This window comes from Macaca nemestrina, chromosome 7, assembly GCF_043159975.1.
Source record: "Macaca nemestrina isolate mMacNem1 chromosome 7, mMacNem.hap1, whole genome shotgun sequence".
Taxonomy (NCBI): Eukaryota; Metazoa; Chordata; class Mammalia; order Primates; family Cercopithecidae; genus Macaca; species Macaca nemestrina.
Window position 1 is genome coordinate 156776025 of NC_092131.1, and position 12122 is coordinate 156788146.

Consider the following 12122-nt stretch of genomic DNA (forward strand, 5'->3'; position numbering starts at 1 on the left):
GCCACTGCATTCCATCCTGGGTGACAGAGTGAGACCCTGTCTCAAAAACAAAAAACAAAAAACAAACAAACAAAAACTTTCAATGAAGAATAACACGTATTCTTAAGAAACATCCTTTTGTTCCACTTTTCCATTACAAATCCTATAGTCATCTGATTAGGAAGTTTATAGGGAATTCACACTGTTCCTATTTCTATTTCCCTGGTTCCTACTAATTTTTTTTTTTTTTTTTTGAGATGGAGTTTTGTTCTTGTTGCCCACGGTGGAGTGCACGGACGCAGTCTCAGCTTACCACAACCTCCGCCTCTTGGGTTCAAGCCATTCTCTTGCCTCTGCCTCCCTAGTAGCTGGGATTGCAGGCATGCGCCACCACGCCCAGCTAATTTTGTATTTTTAGTAGAGGTGGGGTTTCTTCATATTGGTCAGGCTGGTCTCGAGCTCCCAACCTCAGGTGATCCACCCATCTCAGCCTCCCAAAGTGCTGGGATTACAGGCATGAGCCACCGCGTCTGGCTCTGATTCCTACTAAGTTTTATAAATTTAGTATTCATGCTTTTCATTCTATAGAAACAAACTTCCCACCAAGGTCTTCACTTTTTCCATAACTAAATATTCTCATTTCTAAAATTGTCTGTATTCCTACAGAGGTTTAAAAGGAGAAAAGAGAAGTAGGGAGTTCGGTCCTGTGTTCACCGAAGTCTTCTAACATGCTCTGGATGGAGTACAGATTGGTGGATCTACAGAGAACAAAGGTTGTGATGACTTCTGTTCTTACCTGAAAAAGAGAAAATATAAGTGAGAAATTTTGTTCTTCTCACCAAAAGCCTCTCTATCCTCTTAACTGTATGCAAAATACTTAAGAAAAACACAGATTAAGGGATGGGAAATGATCAGAGAAAAGAATAGCAATTCTGTCCTTTATTGGCAGTCTAGTGAAACTGACCTTTTCTTACACTATACATTTGAAAATTATCATGTGATGCTTTTGGAGCCAATAGAATCCCCAGTTCTCTGGGACAGAATGGATTGACTAGGAAAGGAATATATTATCAGTTCTAAAGGGCTGGCAATCAGGGCTATGGCAATTTCCTTTTTTTCTTTCTCTTTGCCCTCTACTTACTTCTGAAAATTTTAGTGCTCATTATCACCTTCAGCAGGGGCTGAAACAAGGAAAAGAATTAAAATTCAAATTAGTAAGCCTTTTTATAGAAGCTTTGCTAAAATATGGAAGAATAAAACTACTCACTATAATTAAAATTTAACTTCCCAGCTGCCATCAATCTTGTCTGTGAAATCAAACAGTTGGTTTGGCATTTGTGAGATTCCATCTTCTGGAATCCCATAAATCCTTTGTTACTAATAATTACAGCTTAAGAAATCAGAAAACACCAGGTAGTTTTCTAGATTTTACTATGACTTCTATATTTGTGCTAAAGCAGTTTTAGGCTTTTTGTGGACTCTGCAAGACTCTTACAAACAAGCTACTTTAATGAGACAATAGCAATAGTGAAAAAGAGACTAAGAAAACTAATTTTAACAACACAGGCTTCAGAAATATCAGGGCAGAAGGAAACCCTGAGATCTGTCTTCACATCGAAACATTCCTGTGTGGTTTCTATGCCACATTGGAGGGGATTAAGCCGTTCTCCTCCATATTTTACTCTTAACACAGGCTGGTATAGATGCACCTTTATATGCTTCTGTGGGTAGACTACTTATAGAAGAGTACCGTTATTCATTTCCTGCCCATTCTTCTACTCCAGAGAGATGTTTATTCTTATAATGACACAGATGCTGATGGATGACAAGCTTATTCAGAGAAATTCAATCCCCAGCATCTCAGCTGCTGGAGGACAGGGTTGATGCTGCATTGATTGTAGCTTCCAAGAGATTCTGTGCCTTGCTATTGTTAGTGTTAGAAATTATTTTTATTGCACATTTTCTGACAACTGTTAAGAGTCAACAAACAACTCAGCTAGAAAACCCTGCAATACCCTACACAGGGAAAACTGGGAAAAAGTAGTAGAATTCAGGGTCCATTACTTGATAAAAATGAAGATTATTCTAGGAATAACAGAAACAGAGGACTCTACCCAAAGATGAATATGTCAAAATGTCAGAGGGGCTGTGTCAAAAAAGAACCATTTGATTATAATGGGATGCAAATGTGAAGTGGGATTTGGAAGCTACTATATTCCTTTACCATTGGCCAACTTTTTATTCTGAATTTGGACTCTTCCACTTCTAGGTAGATCTGTTTTGACAAGGTAGGGGCTCAAAGTACAGCCAGTTTAAAGGCTGAAGTCAATCTGCAAGGACAGTGTGATAAGGATCGGTTTATTATGCTGAAATTCTTGGTTGGTTCTAAGGTACAGTGGGTAAGGGAGGAGATAAATACACCCATATATACATAGTATTCCTGGTTGGTAGGAATGCTCTGGCACCCACTACTATGTCTGAGATGACTTCTGAAAATAAACTGGGATTGAGCTCAATAAATACAAGAACAGAAAAAAAATGGACAAAGTTTATTTTATAAACTTTAAAAGATATTATTTCAATATGTTTTCTTGAAGTATCCCTTACCAGCATATCTAAGCCTTGTCATATCCCACCTAGTGTCAGCATATCAAACAAGAATGCACTTTTATTTTAGGCAATGGGAATGTTGACCCCCCACAAACGGTGCATAGTGATGCTTGTTTATTCTGTTCATTTGGGTAGAGCAAAAAAAAAAAATTTTTTTTGAGGCGCGATCTGGGCTCACTGCAACCTCTGCCGCCCAGGTTCAAGCAATTCTCCTGTCTCAGCCTCCCCAGTAGCTGGGATTACAGGCACGTGCCACCATGCCTGGCTAATTTTTTGTATTTTTAGTAGAGACGGGGTTTCGCCATGTTAGCCAGACTGGTCTCGAACTCCTGACCTCAGGTAATCAGCCCACCTTGGCCTCCCAAAGTGCTGGGATTACAGGCATGAGCCACGGCATGAGTAAAATTTATCTAGTAGAATTAAAGATAAGCACTGCTGTGCATCTTTCGGCATCCTTGGAATGTACATAAGTCCTTGGGTAACCCACATTGAACCTCGATGAATCTTCAGGAAACTGTAGGATGACAGAGGGGGAGATGGGGTAAAACTATTCTAGCCCACGGCTACCCCAGGAAAGGTCTGCTTTTGCTTCAGTTAAGCTCCAAATATTCTGAGCCAAACTGAATGCTCTGGAATTCTTTAAAGGAAAAAATGCTTGGGTAACCTAGAGTACCGGATATATTGTTCCCCTGGAATTCTCTTTAATAGCTAACACAAGACCAAAGAGAACCTCTTAGCCAAAGACCAGTCCTCTGGGTCTACTCTGAACATTTCAGAGATCCCTGAGCGACCAGACAGACTAGCACTCCCCAGCCTCCCTCTAAAAATAGGACTGAATGGCAGGCCAAGGATACTGAAGGGGTTCTCTAACATCCTTATGATGGTGGCTTCTGAAATACACTGTACTAGAAAGTTAGGCTTCCTTAAGAATAGCCGGTCATACTCAGGCAACGTTCCCAGGGATAAATTAGATTAGATGAAAATAACACCATAATTAGGGTACTTATGTTCTAGAAATTCAATAGGAAATTATCCTGGGGTTCTCATGCTTTTACCTTGGTTTTCCCCAAAGAGTCAAAGTGCTTATTAAGGCTGGGCACAATGGCTCACACCTGTAATCCCAATACCTGGGGAAGCTGAAGCTGAAAGATTGCTTGAGGCCAGGAGTTAGAGACTAGCCTAGGGAACATATCAAGTCTCTACAAAAAAAAAAAAAAAAAAGAAAAGAAAAAAGCCAGATGTGGTGACACATGCCTGCAGTCCTAGCTACTTAGGAGGCTGAGGAGGGAGGATCACTTGAGCCCAGGAATTTGAGGCTGCAGTGAGCCATGATTACACTGCTGCACTCCAACCTGAGCAACAAAGTAAGACCCTACCTCTAAAAAATAAAAATAAAAATAAAGTGCTTATTAAAACTAAAACTAGTAAGGAAATTCCTACATACATGTTCCAGATTCAGTACTCTGGAAAAGACAGGTAAATAACCGTATCACATGCCTGATATGTTATATTAGATGTCTTAAGTTTTCTCAGTGGAATGGTGTCTGAGGCTCTGGCTTTCACTCAAAGCTTAACAAGTAGTTCTTATCACAAAATACACATAGCACCCATCACACTTCCTGCAATGATAGCAAAGTCACCAGCCACCAAGGGTAGATTTCAGAGAGTATCTATCTGCAACGTATGCACAGGTCAGTAGACGCATCTCTGACTGCTAACAAGAAAGATTATCAGGGTCAGGATGTGGGCAGCCACAAATTGAAGAACACTGACTGCTCTGCTCATGAAACAGCCCCGGAGATAGAAGCAGCAAGTTATTTTAGTGTGAAAACCTCAATTTGGAAAGTCAGGTACTGGATCACTGGCTCCAGGTGAACTGAACAGTAAGGATGAATTTCTGTCATTGTGGAAATTTTTTACAAGAAAATTATCAAAAAACTTTCTATATCCATCCAAAACAGAGTTTGGGGGACTCTGAAACGTGTTTATGAAAATATCTGAGGTTAACTAATAAAAAATTCGCAACCAGGGGCAGTGGCTCATGCCTGTAATCCCAGCACTTTGGGAGGCTGAGGCGGGCAGATCATGTGGTCAGGAGATCGAGACCATCCTGGCTAACACGGTGAAATCCCGTTTCTACTAAAAATACAAAACATTAGCCGGGCGTGGTGGCGGGCACCTGTAGTCCCAGCTATTCGGGAGGCTGAGGCAGGAGAATGGCGTGAATCCAGGAGGTGGAGCTTGCAGTGAGCCGAGATCACACCACTGCACTCCAGCCTGGGTGACAGAGGGAGACCCCGTCTCAGGAAAAAAAAAAAAAAAAAAAAGGTATTTGCCATACCCACAAGAAAGTTAACTCAATTTCCCATTTGCAGACTACCACCCTGAGGTGATTTATGGACTCACTAGCTATCTCATCATGTAGACTTTTTATCCAACCACAAAAGCCAACCACAAAAGCTAAATCAGCTTTTTTCTTTCCTTTTGTTTTTTTGAGACAGTGTCTCACTCTGTCACCCAGGCTGAAGTACAGCGGCATGATCACAGTTCACTGCAGCCTTAACCTCCCGGGCTCAAGCGATCCTCCCGCGTTAGCCTCCCGAGTAGCTGGAACTACAGGCGTGCACCGCCATGCCCAGCTAATTTTTTGTGTATTTTGTAGAGACAGGGTTTCACCATGTTGCCCGGGCTGGTTACCAACTCCTGGGCTTAAGTGATCCTCCCACCTCAGACTCCCAAAGTACTAGAATTACAGGCATAAGTAACTGCTCCTGGCCAAACATGTTTCTTTCTAAACTAATATTTTTCTTCCTCTATTGTAATGAAAGCCAAGCCTCTTTGTTTGCTTAATAACCATAAGAGTAAATTACCAGTCTACAGCAAGCATTCTAGAGAGTGAAGGAAAGACATGGTATTAACTACTCCTCTACACTGAGTTATGTGAAAGGATCAGAGAAACCTGGTTTTTTCTTCTATTTTTTTAATTCAAAACTGGCTTTTATTCACAAGCAGTTGCATAGACCTTCCCATCAACATCACTGGTGTTTTCCAATGCCAGACAAGGAATTGGAAAGGAAACAAAGGTCAAGTATATAATACACATGAATAAGGAAATTTGAATTGACCATTTCTCCCTAGGATTCTTTTTTTTTTTTTTTTTTTGAGACAGTCTTGCTCTGTCACCCAGGCTGGAGTGCAGTGGTGCAATCTCGGTTCACTGAAACTTCCACCTCCTGGGTTTAAGCGATTCTTATGCCTCAGCCTCCTGAGTAGCTGGGACTATAGGTTCATACTACCATTTTTTTCATTTTTTTGCATTTTTAGTAGGGACAAGGTTTCGCCATGTTGGCCAGGCTGGTCTCGAACTCCTGACCTCAGATGATCTGCCCGCCTCAGCCTCCTTCAAAGTGCTGGGATTACAGGCATGAGCCACCAAGCCCTGCCTTTCTCTGACTCTTAAGACTCCATCTTTTCGTTCTTTGATTCTTTCATTCTTTGAACCCAGACAGAGAAAGACTCCGTGTGGCTCATTCATCATCTAATTCTTGCTAATGCGCCTTCTACTGATAAAGAAAGTTGAGGGTTAACAGCGTCAAAAGCCAATGTGTTTCTACATGTAGGCCTACAGTCAGTACCACATGGACAATAATAACTTACACGTCTAAGTCACTTTGTAATTTACAAAGTACTTTCACAGCCCTCTCATTTGCTCTTCTTAATACCCTGTATGGTAGACAGGGATTATTGGCCTAGCTTTAAGGACAAGACGGAGGCTCAATGAGATTAAGTGACCTGCCCAAGGTCACACACTCAAAAAGCAATAAAGACAAGAACTCAGGTCTTCTGACATCCAGCCCAGTGCATTGTCCCACTGTACCATCCTAATGAGATGTGTCTCTAATGAAATGGGCTCTCAGCCGCTAAATCTGCCTTTAGAAATATCCAGTGCATGAGCTTATACTGTAGACGACAGGTGTCACACGGCCGAAGAAAATAATTGATGAAACCTATGGAAAGAACCAGTGACAAAGTTCTATAGTTTTCTCAACGGGTTATTTCTTTTAAAAAATAAAAAAAAGGGGTGCCATTATGCAAAGCATAAAAATTTTTAATGACTCTAGCACCCCTTCTTTTTCCTGGGACCCTATTCTTTTCCTCAATTAATACTGAGGCTAACTTGCAGTTCTAAGTGAAATCAGTCTGGATGGATCTGTTAATGCCTTGCTGCGTAAGCTGTAGCGCATGGATGGTAGACAGATAGCATAAACATAATTCAGGAGCTTGTTAGAAATGCAGATCCTTTGTAGATAACGATAAGGGAGAAAAAACAATCCAGATTCTTAGACCAGATTCTCACCCTAGACCTATTGAATAAGAATTTCAATTTTAACAAGATTCCCTAAGTGATGCATGGGCACACTTGTCTGAGAAACACAATCTTAATACATATTTACAGACACATGCCAATGTCATACTGAAAATGATGCCATAGTAGCACGTTCATTAACAAACAAACAAACGAAATACAAGGTCTATTTCAGAGTAAACGTGTAGTATAGAATGACAGAAATAATTTGTAGGTCAAAAGATATGTGAAAATCGAAACATTTGACTTAGGTTCTGGCTAACTCAGGTAGTTCAAATGACCATGAGATGTTGAAGTCATGTTGGTTACCATATTAATCATACATGGTAAAAACATACAAACAGTCATTCCAAATAATTTTCTTAGTAGTATAAGCAGCAAATATACTGGGAAAACTTCCCATTTTCACATCCCCCTTACATTCACAGAATTTACCCTCTGGAAAGAGCCTACAGTCACCTAGCCACATATTTCTCTGCCCTGGCTGAATATTAAAATCATTTGAGGAGGTTTTAAAATCTGTGGTGGCCCCATCTCCAGAGGTCCTATTTGATTATCTAGGATAGGGGTCTTGGCTCCCATGATTTAAATATGTAACCAGGGTTAAAAACCACTGCCTACTCAACTCCTTCACTGTACAGTTTAATTAAAATAGTACCAATATAGCATGCTTAAATAAAAATATTCATCAATAGGGAATGATTTATATAACCTGAAACTTGTTGACCAAGTGAGAGACTTAACTGTTTCAACAAGTGTTTACCATTTACCTTTGTTTTGTTTTGTTTTGAGATGGAGTCTCGCTCTGTCACCCAGGCTGAAGTGCAGTGGCTCAATCTCAGCTCACTGCAACCTCCACCTCCCAGGTTTAAGTGATTCTCCTGCCTCAGTCTCCCGAGTAGCTGGGATTACAGGAACTTGCCACCATGACCAGCTAATTTTCTATTTTTAGTAGAGACGGGGTTTCACCATGTTGGTCAGGCTGGTCTCAAACTCCTGACCTTGTGATCTGCCCACCTCGGCCTCCCAAAGTGCTGGGATTACAAGCGTGAGCCACCATGCTCAGTCCTTTTTTTCTTTCTTTTTTTTTTTTAAAGTAACTATTTTTTTTTTTAAGGAACTAAAATAAAGGTCTTCTTTGTCCTTTAACTCTAAACAAAAATTAACCTTCCTAACCTTTCTTTGGAAGAATTATTACCCAAATATTTACCTAAAGGAGCTGACATTGGGAAGTTTCAAAAGACTGTAACTTGAAATAACATCACTGACTTCCATTTTTTAACTTTCTCTTAACCGAAATGACTTTAGCATACATTCAAATAGTTAGAAGAGCTCTTATAAGTAGCTTACAAAATTAAAAAAACAAATGAGAATAAAAATATGAGGCAAACAGGAATTGTGGTGATTCTTTTTTTTTTTTTTTTTAAATGACTGCACCTTTTTTGACACACCTCCCACCAAGGGTGGGGTCTACTATTCCTGTCCCTTGGCACTGAGCAGGCTTGAGATTGCTTTAAGTAATAGAGCAGGGATCTGCAAACTATTTCTGTAAAGAGCAAGACAGCAAACATTTTAGACTGCAAACTATACGATCTCTATTGCAACTAACTCACTCTGCCATTGTAGTGTGAACTGCAGTGTGAAAGTACATAAATGATTAAACATGACTATGTTCCCATAAAACTTCATTTTAAAATTTTATTGTTATTTTTTGTTTTTGAGATAGAGTCTCACTGTGTTGCCCAGGCTAAAGTGCAGTGGTATAAACCCGGCTCACTGCAACCTCCGCCTCCCACGTTCAAGTGATTCTCCTGCCTCAGCCTCCTGAGTAGCTGGGATCACAGGCACAAGCCACCATGCCTAGCTAATTTTTGTATTTTTGGTAGAGACAGGGTTTCACCATGTTGGCCAGGCTGGTCTTGAACTCCTGACCTTGTGATCTGCCTGCCTCAGCCTCCCAAAGTGCTGGGATTACAGGCATGAGCCATCGCACCCAGCCAAAACTTTATTTTGAAAGAAGACATCGCAGATGGATTTGGCATTGGGCCATAGTTTGCTGATCCCTGCAACAGAATATGGAAGAAGAGATGCTTTGTGACTTCTGAGACTAGGCTATAGAAGGCCATGCAGCTTTTGCCTGGATCTCTGGGAACCTTCACTCTTGGGAAGCTCCCTCTTGGAGCTTGACCACCATTCTGCAGGAATCTCAAGCCATAGAGAGAGGCCATATGTAAGTTCTGTGGTCAGCAGCCGCAACTGAGCCCAGCCTTCGTGTCATTCCAGCCCAGGCACTGGATCTGTGAGTGAAGAAGCCTCCAGATGGTTCCATTTCCAGCCTTTCAAGTCACCCCTCAGCATTTGAGTCGTCCCAGCTGAGGCCCCAGACATCATGGAGCAGAGACAAAATATCCGCACCATGCTCTATCTGAATTCCACTAGGATAATAAAATTGTTGTTTTCATGTTGCTAGGTATAGAGGTGTGGTTTGTTTTGCAGCAGTAGATAACTAGAACAGGGACTGACTAAAAATCTAAGAGCACACAAAGAAGGCTAAAAATCTCAGAAAAGAAAGTTGGAGTCAAATAATTCAATTGAAAATATTTATGCATTTTTTCAAAAACAAGTTATGCTTTTTATTTTTTATTTTTATATTTTGGTGGTCTTTATAAACTAATTAAATGGTTTATAGAAATCTTGTCTCTGGAGGTGAAAAACAGCAGTTTGTTCCTTTCTTCCTGTTGGTCTATTTTGTATTTTTTGAATTAAATCTATTAAGAATTTGTACTTAATTGGGGGAGAACTGCTTCAGATATTTTTGTATTTCTGCTTGGATGAAATATAGCATTGGCTAAAATTTTAAAATTAAAACTGTAAGCTCTCTATCTGGGTTTGGATATACTTTTATGTGTCTGTGAATGTGTAATATTTTCTTACCTCCAGATGATATTGACACAATACTTTTTTCTTGGTCACTTTGGCAGCCGGGATCTCCAGCCAGCGACGTACCCACTCCCCAGCCTGGACCTCCCTTGGCCGTGCTACCCGCTACAGGAGGCACCCCACCCACTTGGCCCACCCCAGCTGAGTCTGGCTTGCATACCGGCTCAGCCCAAAGAGGCTAGACCAGGCACACCCCAGCAGACAGCCCACCTGTATTATAGCTCGTACCTGAACTCTTGTCCTGCATCCAAGAAGAATGAGGATACGCTGACAGTTGAAGGGTGAGGGTGGTCAGAGAAGCCAATTTATGCCTTTTAAATGTCATCTATTTAAAGGAACTTTTAATATCTTGCTCAGATGAATAAACAAACACTCCAGTGTAGTAGTCAATCAAAAAGAATTAAATGAAGATGAAATCAGGACACTGAAACAAAATTAAAACAAAAAATATTGATAAAACTTCTGAACAGGAACAAAAACATAAACCCGTGACAGCAAGACTCAGAAGCTCAATGCAGTAAAAGAGAGTGAGGAACAAGGTGAAAACATTTTACTTTTAACCCTTGAAGAGAAGAAAAACAAATAATACCCAAAATCTTTATTTAAATGTTTATTCTTTTGAGAAAACAAAACCTACCTCTGGATGGACATGAGTCTGATTAAATCTGGGAAGGTCTCTTTACTCCTGATATCTTTCAAACATTGCTAAGGTACCAGATAAATTCTGGTGACGAGGTCCTGAGAAAGCCCTTTGAGGCAATAGCGTCTTTCCAGCTGTTCTGTTGGAAAACATCAGGAACAGCTGCTAGAGATCTGTGAGAGCTGCCTTTGGGAAGAAAGCCCCAGGAAGTAAGGGAGTCATACTTCTTTTCTGTGATCACTGATGCTGTGGTGGACATAGCAGAGAAAGAACACCAGCTCGGGACGGTGAGGTTTATTGATGAGTCTCTTACCTGACAGAGAAATATGTGAGCTTCTTCCTCGTGAAGCTGATGCAGCCATTTTGGTTGTGTGATCTCACACTACAAAAATCCAGAAGTGGGGCTAAATGTGGAGTACTGTTGTGGCCAGGTGTACGTTATGGCCAAGAGACTTTCTTCAGAAATGGAGGTTGCTGCTTCAGGACTTTAACTGAAATATCCCCACACTATCTACACATTCTGCTCTTCCCGTGTCTTGAATATGTGGTTGGCAGGCCAGGCATGGTGGCTTATGCCTGTAATCCCACACTTTGGGAGGCCAAGGTAGGAGGATCACTTGAGGTCAGAAGTTCGAGACCAGCCTGGTGAACATGGTGAAACCCCGCTGGGTGTGAAAACACAAAAATTAGCTGGGTGTGGTGGCAAGCACTTGTAATCCCAGCTACCAGGGAGGCTGAGACAGGAGAATTGCTTGAACTCGGGAGGCGGAGGTTGCAGTAAACCAAGATTGTGCCACTGCACTCTAGCCTGGGCAACAGATGGAGACTCTGTCTCAAAAAATAAAAAAAATTAAAATTAAAAAATTAAAAATTAAATATGTGGTTGGCAAAATCAGTGCCTATTATGGGGATATCTGTTGTATTATGAAGGATTGAGGAAGTTTGTTATTCATCCTTCACCACAACTGCTTTTAGAACTTGACTATGTAATTTCTGTCCTTTCTTAGAACAACAAAGAAAGGAATAATGAATTGAAGGTGATTTGTTATTCTCAATGGACAGATAGGCATGATGCTTTTGAAATGTTACTGGATCTCCTGCCAGCATTTGTTTTATATTTAGAGACATAAATGGTGACACAAGTCTCAGATGACATAACTGTACAGCTGGCTAAGCATTCGTACTCTGCAGTGCATTCATGTATTTTAATTTCTTTTTTTTTTTATTAATAGAGACAGGGTCTCACTATGATTGGCCAGGCTGCTCTCAAACCCCTGGGCTCAAGTGATCCTCCCACGTTGGCCTCCCAAAGTGCTGGGATTCAGGTGAGAGCCATCACTCCCAGCCTTGATTTTATTTTTATAATTGTTCTTAAAAATATCTTATCTTACAAGAGGCTTTGGGAAAAAAATCTCTAGGGGGAAAATCTCTGATGTTTTCTTTGCAGCCAGCAGCTTCATGGTGGTATCGTATCACTAATGAAGTATCGGTGACAAAAGTATTCATGACAAAACTTGTTGTGAATTTGAGGAAGGCATGAATTTGTTAACCGATCTTGATATTCAAATAAAAGTCTCTGGGAAATTC

General features: G+C 40.7%; 1 long non-coding RNA gene across 5 annotated transcripts in view; it reads right to left on the minus strand.

Annotated features, from left to right (window-relative positions):
• The window catches only part of LOC105491025 (uncharacterized), a 60608-nt gene that overhangs the window by 6514 nt on the left and 41972 nt on the right, over positions 1-12122 (minus strand). For all 5 annotated transcript variants that reach the window (XR_011606091.1, XR_011606088.1, XR_011606089.1 and 2 more), the window contains 3 exons: positions 10124-10319; positions 1121-1160; positions 1-775 (listed from right to left, as the gene is read on the minus strand). The exon at positions 1-775 is cut by the window's left edge and continues 1124 nt beyond it. This is a non-coding gene — a long non-coding RNA (uncharacterized lncRNA). The remainder of the gene's footprint in view (positions 776-1120; positions 1161-10123; positions 10320-12122) is intronic.